Consider the following 12,460-nt stretch of genomic DNA (forward strand, 5'->3'; position numbering starts at 1 on the left):
TCTCCAACCACACTCTTTTCTCCTTTAAATCTACTACCCCCCCACAGCACACACACAGGTTTATCTCCCAACCTACTTGGATTTTTAATCCCATATCAATACTAAGGCACAGCCCTGGTGGGCAGCTCTGTTGGTTCAAGCATCAACCCAATACACCAAGGCTGCAGATTCAACCCCCAGTCAGGGTGCAGACAGACATATCGGTGTGTCTCTCTCTCACAGTAGGCTAATTTATTGCTGTTAAAACATATTTCAAGATGCAATAATTTGAGCAGTTGTGGTTATATATATTTTAAACTGCTTGTATCATATTTATAGTAGTCATTGTGTGAAACAATCTGGACCACCAATAAATAATTTTTTAAATACTAATTAAAATATTTAAGACAATATTAAAGAAAACTAAAATATATCCAGAACCCAAAACTGCTTAAGATGTCATTAATAATTTTTAATGAAATAGCATTATTTCATTATTTATAAAATTCTTTTGTCTCCAGAGTCTAATGGTTTTTAAATAGCAAAGAAACCATTTTTTCAAGCTAAATTTTTGTTAGAGATGTTCAATTCAGTTATAATACATATGAGGCTTAAGAAAAGATTTCTGCTTTATTTTCAGTCTCACACTTTCATATTCCTCTCATATTGCTTCTTTTACTTCTATGAATTGTAAATTCCTAAAACTAGATATTTATTCTAGAAATAATGAAGCAGCCACTACTATAGCAAATGAATAAAACACAACAAATTAAGCCTGGTTTTCATCATTTTGTTCCACATTTAATTCTACCAATGTTGAGGCTCTACACATATACTTATTATTATTGATTTTAGAGAAAGAGGAAAAGAGAGAGAGAAACATCAACATGTCATTCCAGGTTGCACTCACCAAATGACTCTTGTTTGTGCCCTAACCAAGGACCAAACCTGCTACCTTGGCATATCAGGACAAAGCTCTAATGACTAAGCTACCAGGCTAGGGCTATTCACATTTCTTTTAATGCTTATGCAAATCACCAAAGTCCACTTTATTTCACACAATGACTATTATAAATACAAGCAATTTAAACACATAACCACAACTACTCAAATTATTGCATCTTGAAATATGTTTTAACAGCAATAAATTAGCCTATTGTGTGAATACTCATCACCAAAATAGTCAGCTCCCAATGCCTCCCATCTCTTTGTGTTGGCTGATATTTTCAAGGACTGCAGCTTACCATGAATAATGGAGAATATGACTTAATCACAAACCCAGACATGACAGGAGAATGTCTGTAGCAATGAAGCCTTTTCATTTGTTTCCTTACCTGAGCTCATATCTCAAATACTTGAGAAACAGAAAAATAACTGTCCATGCAACATAAAAGAATCTAGATCAGTGTTTCCCAACATGGGGCCCACGCCCCACAGGGGGGCAATTCGATAGTTAAGGGGGGCAATTTGAAAATGGAGTCGACACGACTTTAACTCTTTCGCCCCGGGCCATTTAAATGCAATGCTAGATATCGGTGCCAAATTTAACAAAAAATGCAATTCTCAAATAATTGCGGTAAATAATTATTAAGTATAATTTCGTTTGACGAGACCAAAATATCAACTGGGTGATTGGCGTCGTCAAGTAAACTTCGTCCTGGGTTCACCGCAGAGCGTGCCGTCTGCCGCAGGGAACCCCGGACGTTTTAAAAACTCGCTAAACAACGCAGTTATTCTCACCTAATTGGCCCATCGCAACTTCTGTAGTGTTTCACATCATTCAGTTGGTGTTAATTTGAAATAAGTGTCAGTCAAAACTGTTGTAAAAGCTCGTTGATTTAATAAATATACATATATATATTGTATAAATATAATTGGTAAGTATTTGATTTTATTTTTATCAATATTAAAATCAATATTATCAATATCTTTATTAAGTACTTCTTGCATCGGGGCTAGAAAGCACTAATATTTTATAAATATTATTGGGGCTATAATAGTGCATGCATGACAATTTTAATTTTAGAAGCATAACTTTCCAGAAAATTTTGTCAAGTGGAAAAAATATACATACCTTTTGATTTGCGGTGGTAGTGTATTAAATGTGTTATATACATTTAAATAAACATGAATTTTTAGTATACGTTTACTCTATGTCACATTGAATATATTTTAACACATATTTTAATATTAGTTTTTAATTGATCTTATTTTTATTTCTTATAGCCCATAGTAAAATGAGTGGTGCAAGCAAGAAAAAAACTCGTCAATATTCGGAGGAATATTTAAAATTTGGGTTCATACCCGCTGTTCACGATGAGCGGATTCCTTTTTGTCTTTTATGCCAGCAATGCTTGACCAACATATCAATGAAATGAGGTCGTCTTGAGGCGCATTTGAAGGTGAAACATAGTGCTCATATTAATTCAGATTTGAGTTACTTTAAATCTTTAAAGAAAATTTTTGAAAAAAGAACAACATTAAAGTCTCTATTTACTGTTCATACTTCAACTAATCGTGTTCTTGAGGCTAGTTATCAAATTTCTTTATTCATCGCTAAAACTGGAGAAAATCACACTATAGGAGAGAATTTAATAAAACCGTCAATATCAGCATTTCTTAAAATGGTTCTTGAAAAAGATGACAAAGATGTAAAAGCTATGCCACTCAGTAACAATTCTGTTAGCAGAAGAATAGACGAAATGAGTGAGGATATTGAAAAACAACTTATTGAAAAGCTGAAAACAAGAAAATTCTCCATGCAAATGGATGAATCAACTTTGAGAGACAGTGAGGCAGTATTGATAACTTACGTAAGATATATTGATAAAGGACATTTTGCTGAAGAAATGTTGTTCTGTAAAAGATTAGAAAGCACCACTACCTCCAAAGATATATATAATAAGCTAAAAAACTACTTAGATGTCAATGATATACCAATGAAAAATATAACATCTTGTGCTGCAGATGGTGCTCCCAATATGATGGGCAAGAAAAATGGCTGCTTAAAATTGATGAAAGATGCAAATCCAGAAATGATTCTTGTGCATTGTGTTATTCATAGGGAAAACTTGGTAGCTAAAAACATCTCGCCTGTTCTGAATGATTACATACAGTAATAAAGTGTGTTAATGCTATTAAAGCTAGTGCCAAATGTGAGCGTCTTTTCAAGCTATTTTGTGAAGAACAAAATGAAGACCATGTGAGACTTTTACTTCATACTGAAATAAGATGGCTATCTAAAGGAAACTGTTTGAAAAGATTTATGGAACTGTTTGATACTCTTAGTGATTTTTTAAGCGACAAACCTGAAATGAAGTATCTGTTAACAATAGATGGTAAAGCATTTGAGAGTTATTTAGCCGATATCTTTGAAAAACTAAATATATTAAATAAGCAACTTCAAGGAACAAATAAAACTCTTGTCGATGCAAAAGCAAAGATATTTGGTTTCATTACCAATATTGAGTTATGTCAGAAACATAATAACAACAAAAACTTTAAACAGTTTCATTAGCTCCAAAAATGTGAAGTAACTGATACCGCTTTACTTGTTATTGTCAATCATTTGAATATTCTATTGGCTGATTTAAAAGAAAGATTTTCTGATTTAAAACAAATTGATTTCCCAACATGGATGATGCAGCCAATGTTAGTGGATTTGTCTGATATATCAAATATGCAGTATCAAGAAGAACTCACAGAATTGCAAAATGATGAGTCAGTTAAAGCTTTATTTAATATCAAAGGAGCGATGGCATGGCTTTGTGAGGAAACAGAAATCAAATACCCAAATTCAACCAAATGTGCAAGAAAACTATTGCTACTGTTTCCATCTTCATTTTTAGCTGAATGTGGATTTAGTGCTGTAAATGATTTACTGGTAAAAAAAAAAAGAAATCGGCTGGATATAACACAACGTGGAGACTTGAGACTAAAGCTAACCAAATTGGAACCTAATATAAAATCTCTGTGCAGCAAGCATCAAGCGCAAGGATCACACTAAATTAAAATAATAAATTAATATAGAAAAATCTGTATTAAAATTATTTGGAATTTAAATTTCTGTTTCTCATTATATGTTTTGAAATTTTACTTACTGTGTTTTGTTAACAATTTCATAGTGATTTCTTCCTGGAACCTATCATTTATGTTTATTAAGTGAACAAATCAATTTTTTAATGTTAAAAATTATGTATGTTACATAGGGGGGGACATAAAAATTTTAGAAAGGTTAAGGTGGGGCATGGCAAAAAAAAGGTTGGGAAACACTGATCTAGATAGATAATTCTAAGACCTTAAATGTTTCTCAGAAGTAACCATCACAATAATTTCTGCCCATGTACTAAAGTCCACTGGTATTTTAAAACATTAGAGAAGATGAAAAAGTGTTTATCATCTACCACTTTGTCTCAAGATGGCATCTCAAACTAGAAATCTGAAGTGTATAAAATACCCTTTTAGCAAGAAAATAATAGTGACAGAATTTACCGAATGCTTACTCCACATAAGGCAATGTGATAAAAATGGCTTACTAGTCATTATCTCATTTAACTCTCACTCATCACATTACTAATTAAAATGGTTATACCCCCATTTAATAAAAGAGGAGGCTGAGGCTTCAAAGACTCTCTACACTTGCCCAGAGCCCAGATTTGCATCAATATGTCTAACATAAAGCTTGACCCTACTGCCCATTATGCTCTACTGCCCCAAATGTCTTCAAAGTATATCAACTCCTTCAGTTGTACATCAAATCAGAAAAAAAATTAAGCTAATTAGTAGAGACAAAATAATGTATTTTGTTCAAGGTGTCTATATAATTAAATAGTATTGCTCCTTAATTTCATAGTTATTTGAATAATATAACACAAAACCTTTCAAAACCATCAGCTTCATATTACTTTATCAAGTATTCTTGAAACAAGTAATTTTCTTATCGTATGTATGAACTCATACATTCTTCATCCAATCTACACTATTTGGTATGCACCTATCCCATTTACCAAATACCTATGGTTATATAAGAAACTATGTAAGGCCATGTGGAGTTACCAACCCAGTTCTTGACTTCAAAGAATATAAGCCGGTAATAATGGAGGAAATAAGAGGAATATTTTCAAAAACCTATAATCACATCAAGAAGTATGAGTTCAATACCTCTCCAATCAATATTCTCCCATAAGTAAATAAAAAATGAAATACAGTTGTGATCAGGTAACTCAGTTGGTCGGAGCACCATCCCAATACACAAAGGTTGCTGGGTTTGATCCTCGGTCAGCACACATACAGAAACAGACTGATGTTTCTATCTCTCTCTCCCATTCTTTCCCCCTAAAATCAATAAATAAACATTTTTTTAAAATAAAAATTAAAAAAAGAAAATACAACCTCATTTACTTCCTCTTCCTACCTCCTAATGCCAAAGAAAAAATGAAAAGAAGGGGAAACCATCAGAACAAAAAGGACACAAATATAAAGACACTGATGGGAACAGAGAAATAGAAAATAACAAGATACTGAAATACAACAAATAAAATTATGTTGTTTGTTCTTGAAACATGTCAAAGTTATGAAAGTTAGAAATAAAATAATTATACCACAACTAAGTATTTACTGAGCACTGATAGCTAGTGAGCTAGTGACATCACAGTATAAATCAGCCAAGAAATGAGATATAGACAGAAAACTGAAGAATTTGAGAGCTCGAATCACATAGTAGAACTTTGTTTTTTTGAAGATGAACCCAAGACAAAGACATTACTACTTTTCAGTTTGTTTGTGTTTTGTATTTTTCCGAAGTTAGAAGTAGGGAGGAAGACTCCCGCATGCACCAGACCAGGATCCACCCAGCATGACCACCAGGGGGCGATGCTCTGCCCATCTACAGCGTTGCTCCCTCGCCAACAGAGCCATTCTAGCGCCTGAGGCAGAGGCCATGGAGTCATCCTCATCTCCCGGGACAACTTTGCTCCAACGGAGCCTTGGCTGCAGAATTGGAAGAGAGAGACAAAGAGGAAGAAGAGGGAGAAGGGTGGAGAAGCAGATGGGCGCCTCTCCTGTGTGCCCTGGCGAGGAATCAAACCCAGGACTTATGCACACAGGGTCGACGCTCTACCACTGAGAAAACTGGCCAGGGCCAACATTACTACTCTTAATGGCTTGTAAAATAAACATTTTATAGTGTTTAAGGAAGCCCTATTTAAAAGAATAATTGATGAATCCTTTTATAGAGAAGATATCATTGTTATAGAACTACTATCGGATCTACCTGCCTTATATGGTCAAGTAAAGTCCCAGAATGTGGCCTTCTGCCCAACAGAAATGACAGTCCTGTCACATTGTTGGTAAGGAGAGGGAGATGGGGAAGACAAGGTGTTCAGTTATTGAGTACTGAGGGTTTACTTCCATAAAACTGTCTAATCTTCCCAACAATCTTATAAAATAGACAGTTTTAACATCTTTTTGAGTATGGAAACAGGTTTGGAAACTTTCCTGTGATCACAGAATAGGGCAACAGATCTATCTGACCCTTCCTACTACACCACTCACTAACTGACCCCTGGAAAATGTTCTCTATAAAAGAATATAATTACACATGTTGAGAAAATAAAGTACAAAGTATTAATCCAAATGATCTGTAAGGGCCTACCTGGCTTTGCTGTGATATTAACACAAAATAGACAATAATGATCTAGTTAAGTGAATAAATCCAAAACTGTTGAGGAACGTCCCGATCGTAAGTTCCTGGCCTGGGTTCTCTTCACCTCAGTGGCACAACAGGTTTCCTCAAGACGCTAAGCTCTCCCTTAGGAGATCAATAAATCAAAATTTAAGGAAAATAATCACACAGCCTCATGGTTTGCTGTCATTGAAAATCACTGAATTCTAGCCCTGGCAGGATAGCTTGGTTGGTTAAATCATCATCCCGAAGTGCAGAGGTTGCCAGTTCAATCCCCAGTCAGGGCAAACACAGAACAGTTCAATGTTCCTGTCTTCCTGTCTCTCTCTCTCTCTCTCTCTCTCTCTCTCTCTCCCTTCTGCTCTCTCTAAAATCAATAAAGTGAACATTTTTTTTAAATTACTAAATTCTAAGCTCAGTTCCCTTTCCACCATGACTAAACCAAATTCCCACTACTCCTTTCCTAACCCGAATCTCTTCCTCACCAGTTGACCTTATTCCCACCTACCTCTTAGAAACCATAAGGTTTGTACTAGCTCATCTTTCATGACCCAACCTATAAACATCCCTGTCTATTCTCACTTCTTCTCTTTCTCAGTGTATCTCTTCTCCTATCAATACTAGCACTCTGCCTAGGAACACAGCTAGCACTTAGTTGATATTTATGAAATGCAACCAATTCTTTCACCCTGCTCATCCCACCCTTTCCCACATATATAGATGAAACAAAATTGGTTATATTTATTCTTCAACCTAGGTGATGGCTACATGGGGGCTCATTCTACTTCCTTTTGATATTAAAATATTATAGACAATTTTAAACTTTTTTTCTCAAATAGCCAATGCTCAGATTCTTCCTATTTGCAAAGTTTAGAAGTGATTTGGAGCCATCAAACCCACTAGACACCCTGCAATCTTCACCTTACTTGCCCTTTCTGAAACATCGGATACTCTAACCAACTCCCTGCTTATTCACCTTCTCCTTTGTCCTTTGTTATGTGTGCTCTCTGGGGTTCTTCTCTGCCTCCTAACCTTCCGTATCCTGTGTCAGCTCTTCTCCCCTTTCCTCTCACAAATGCCCCAGCACACGCACACACAATGGTAAGTGCACACACCATAAACGCTGCTGCTTTTTAAGAGTTCCATATTTAAACTTTTCCCTTTTTCATTTCTATACATCCTTTGTGAGCTGGTCCATTCCCTCCTATAACTTCACTATACTGATATTAATGCAAACTCTGACCTCCCTCCAGCCCTGAGTTCTCTCCTGAACTCCAGATCCAAATGCATCCTTACCTGAATACCCCACAGGAACCTTGAACAAATACTCAAAACTGAACTGATTTATCTTTCATCTCCACAAAAACCTGTTCCTCTTCACCCCAATCAATGGTTTCATGATCCTGTCACTCATTCTAGCCAGAAAACTAGGAATCAGTTGTCATAGGATTCCAAATCTTTCTAGCCTCCAATATCCAAACTCTTAAGCCACATCAATTTAACCTCTTAAATATTTTTACAATCCAATCCATCTCTTTCTATAACTTCAACTGCTTAATTCAGACTCTCTTTATTTCTCTACTGGACTTTATTGTTGCTATTGTTCTAAAAGTGGTTTCTCTAACCAGTCTAACCTATTCTCCCCTAGGGTCATTTTCCACAGTGGAGCTGGAGTTTTCTTTCTAAAACACAAACCCAATAACCCTACTACGCTTCAACTTTTTCAGTGGTCACCCTGTGTTTAAGAGAAATTATAAACTCTGTACCAGGGTACCAAGCACTTCAAGATCTGGCCTCTCCAACTACCCTTGCATATATTTTGAGATTTGGTTATCAAAATGACCTTGAGTTTCCCAAATACAAAGCCCTCAAAATCTATCCAAAAAGCATGTTGTCCCATTTGCCCAGAATGACTTTTCTCATCCTCTCTCCAGTGAAAATTAACTCAGCATTTTTTATTGAATTTATTGGGCTGGTTAATAGAATTATTATATATAGGTTTCAAGCATACACGTCTGTGATAATCTGTACATTGCATTGTGTGCCCACCACCCACAGTCAAACCGTCCTCACCACATCATACTGGAGACTTGCCCTGATATCCTTAGACAGAGTCAGGATCTTTCTACCAATGTGTATAGAGAATGGCACTAGTGGTTGAAATCCTGACTTACAGAAGACCCATGTGGGTTAAAATCCCAGGTTCACATCTTATCAGCTATGACTTTGGGCAAGGTCTCTGAAGTTTGTTTCCTCATCTCTAAATTACAGTAGCTACTTCACAAGATTGTGAAGATTCAGTAAGGGGCTGTATACAAAATATGTTTAGTCTGACCTGTGGTGGCGCAGTGGATAAAGTGTCAACCTGGAAACGCTGAGGGTCAAAACCCTGGGCTTGCCTGGTCAAGGCACATATGGGAGTTGATGCTTCCTGCTCCTCCCCCTTCTCTCTCTCTCTCCCCTCTCTCTATAATGAATAAATAAAATAAAATATATATATATATGTTTAACAGTGGCTCACACAGAGGAAGTAGGCAATAAATGTTAGTGTTATATTACCATTTATTCCCACTTGGAGCTTCCACAGCAACTTGCACCCATCTCTATCACACTACTGTGATGACGTCACTCTTCCCCATGCAGGACACACTTCTATTATCTCTATATTACCACGACCTGTCATAATGACTGGCACATAATGGTTTTTTAATAAATCTTGAATGAATAAAATACTTCAAATCCCTACACTAAACAACAGAAGGCTTCACTTTCTTCAAATGGTCTTACTAAACCTCCTTCCATTCCCTCCTACAAAATTGCAACTTTAAGTAAAATTCAGAGACCAGCTTCATTTTAATTGAGAGAAAAGGAATTTCATATTGGCTTTATGCTGTTTTATTGTTTAAACACACATATGTTAAAATAAGCACACAATTCTACCAACAATTTCCCAACATACGACATAAAATACAAAATTTCTAGGATGGTTATATGCCTACTGAAAACATGTTAAAGGGTCATCAAGGAAGGTTGCCTGAACCCATGTCAGTGTCCTTACCACCAATGCCCAAGCCAACTCTAGGGACTAAACTGTACTCCAGAGCATTAATAAAAATAATAATAATAGAAGATGGCGTTTTTCATTCTGAAAACATACTTCTGGAAAATTCTAAAAAACGCTGGAATAATCAAAGAAAATATTACTACTCACTGCTAACAAACAAAAAAGATAAGTCAGTGTTTTAAAAATTACTAGTACTGTAATTTAAAGTTGAACTAATCTTCAAAATAGAATTAAAATATGTGTAGGCACTGTTCAAGCTAGGATTGGGCGTAACTCATTTTGCAATTCTGACCCTCAATAAATAGAATACAAAAATACCTAAAACCTATATAAGTTTATAAACTAATGTAACCTCAATAAAGTCGACAAAAAATAATTTTAAAAATGTTTAAATAAAATGCAAAACGGCAAAAACTTTAGATACTACTATATAATGGTTATCTTTTATCCTCTTCTACAGTTAACCTTGACATCAATGCCCTTTGAGTCATTATTAATCAATGGGTTTAAATACGCAAACACCTCTGAGCAACTGCAGAAGAACCATGACTATCTAAAAATAAATGCAAGAGGGAGAAAACAGCCTGATGAACAGAACTCGCGGGTCTCACAATAAGCGTGTGCCGTCCATCCGTACGGTCCTGCATCAGGAGGCAGCGACCGGGGCGGGTCCGGTTCCGCAGGCCCACCGCCCCCTGCGGGCTGGCGGCTCCTCCCTGAGCCGACGCAAGGCGCCGGCCCCCGGAGAAGGCAGAGCCGGCAGCCGGGGCGGGCCCTAAGGCCGGGCGAGAAGTCAGATCTCACCTCCACTTCCCTTTCCTAGCGCACTGAGGTCGGTTCCGCGACCACTCAAGAGCCTCCCACCACAAAGAGGTTTTTCTTTCGACGTCCGCTCAAACTTCAAGTCTCTGCCAACCATCGGGGCCGCTGGGCTTTGTAGTTCACCCGGCCAGGCCGCCCAGCCAAAGCCGCGCGCCTGAAGAGCCACTAAACTACAATCCCCATAATGCCCCGCGAGCTCCGCGGCTCTCCCACTCCTCTGGCGGCGGCCGGCGGTCGAAAACCAGCTGTAGGGGCCGGTTGCGACTGTCACCCTGAGCGCCGCACGGCCTGCTTTCTCGCTCCCGCCCCATCCCCCGCCCTTCTCTCTCAGACGCATTACCCAGATGCCGCACGTCAGTCGAGTTTTGGTGCTGCGGGCTAGGTTGGTTGTGGGTGGGGCCTGGCCGCCGCCGCCGCCGAGTCCGTTAGTTCACGACGTGCGTGAAAGGCGGTGGCGCGGCGTGCGGTTGCCATGGCAGTGCGGGCTGCGCGGCGGCGGCGCTGAGGGGGCTCGAGTCAGCTCGAAGGAGGAGCCTGGGAATCCGGCACGCCGGCTGTCGGGCTGGGAGGGAAGGATGCCAGAGGGTACGTCTGGGCGGCAGGGAGCCGGTGACATGGAAGAGGATGCGTGACTAATTGAGCTCTTCGGCTACCCAAAGAGCCCTGCCAACGACCTTCCCCGAGGCAGGCACGCGTGCCCTGATCCCACGACTGAGCTCGTGGAGGCTGCTGGATTCCGAGAGGGTGTCTGCGTCATCAAAGGAGGGAGCCGGGCCGCCCTACCTGCCGCCCACTGGGGCTCCAGCCAGGCTCAGCCCGAGGCCCGTTTGCAGCCTGGGCCACCTAAATGAGGCTGCTCACCCGTATAATCGCATTTGCGACCTTTCATGCCTTCTTCCTGCCCTGTTTTGAGCAGGGGGAGAGAAAGGAATCTTAGTAAGGTGTAATGCATACGACCTTTAGGGTGATTCAGATTTGAGAAATTGCAGATGGCATGAGTTGCTGTTGCATTTTGATCTGTAATGTTTGTGGACTTCCCAACCCAGCTCAGAGATGCTATAGGGCAGGGGTCCGGAACCTATGGCTCACGAGCCAGATGTGGCTCTTTTGATGGCTGCATCAGGCTCGCAGACAAATCTTTAATAAAAAAAAAAAATGTTAAAAATATAAAACAGGCCTGACCTGTGGTGGCGCAGTGGATAAAGCGTCAACCTGGAAACGCTGAGGTTGCCGGTTCAAAACCCTGGGCTTGCCTGGTCAAGGCACATATGGGAGTTGATGCTTCCTGCTCCTCCCCCCTTCTTTCTCTCTCTCTCTCTTCCCTCTCTATAATGAATAAATAAAATCTTAAAAAAATATATATATATAAAACATTCTAATTTTTACAATCCATTCATTTCCTACTGCTCATGTTCATGGTTGCAGGTGGTTGGAGCCAGTCACAGCTGTCCTCCGGGACGACACAAAATTCTTATTGGATAATGCATTGTTGGGCAGATAAAATATATTATGCTCACTTTGTTAAAGATGGCGTTGCCCACGTGGAGGCCGTCACCCAGGTGATATTAATGTGTTGGGGGCGGGCTGTGGGCAGGCAGAATCCTTGTAGCGTGGGGCTTGGTTTTGGGATTAAGCCTTTCCCACCCTTTTTGATGTGGGGTGGTATAATCCCATCATGTCTCTGATAAGTGACTTTGTATTAGAGACTTCCCTATTTTGTATATTGGATTAAAGGTTTTGATTTCTACACTAAAATGGGGGCAGAACGGGAGCTTGCTCTCTTGGTTCCTGAGATTAGCATTAGAGAGCAGAGAGCAGAGAAAGGCCACGTGGAAGAGGCCAGGAGAAGCAGCCAAGATGGCAGAGTGTTGAGTGAGAAGCCAGTTTGTGCAGAGTTTGTGCAGATGAGATGG

General features: G+C 39.1%; 1 protein-coding gene across 4 annotated transcripts in view; it reads right to left on the bottom strand.

The window, feature by feature from the left end:
- KATNAL1 (katanin catalytic subunit A1 like 1) overlaps positions 1-11,013 on the bottom strand; it is a 116,833-nt gene extending 105,820 nt beyond the window's left edge. For 2 of the 4 annotated variants that reach the window (XM_066369286.1, XM_066369289.1), the window contains exon 1: positions 10,530-10,622. The gene's annotated coding sequence lies outside the window, so the exon portion shown is untranslated. Of the gene's footprint in view, positions 1-10,336; positions 10,498-10,529; positions 10,623-10,887 lie in introns of those variants that run through there. The other 2 variants (XM_066369287.1, XM_066369290.1) reach the window with 2 other exon arrangements.
- Positions 11,014-12,460: the final 1,447 nt, after the last annotated feature.

Source organism: Saccopteryx leptura, chromosome 2, assembly GCF_036850995.1.
Source record: "Saccopteryx leptura isolate mSacLep1 chromosome 2, mSacLep1_pri_phased_curated, whole genome shotgun sequence".
In the NCBI taxonomy this organism is placed as follows: domain Eukaryota; kingdom Metazoa; phylum Chordata; class Mammalia; order Chiroptera; family Emballonuridae; genus Saccopteryx; species Saccopteryx leptura.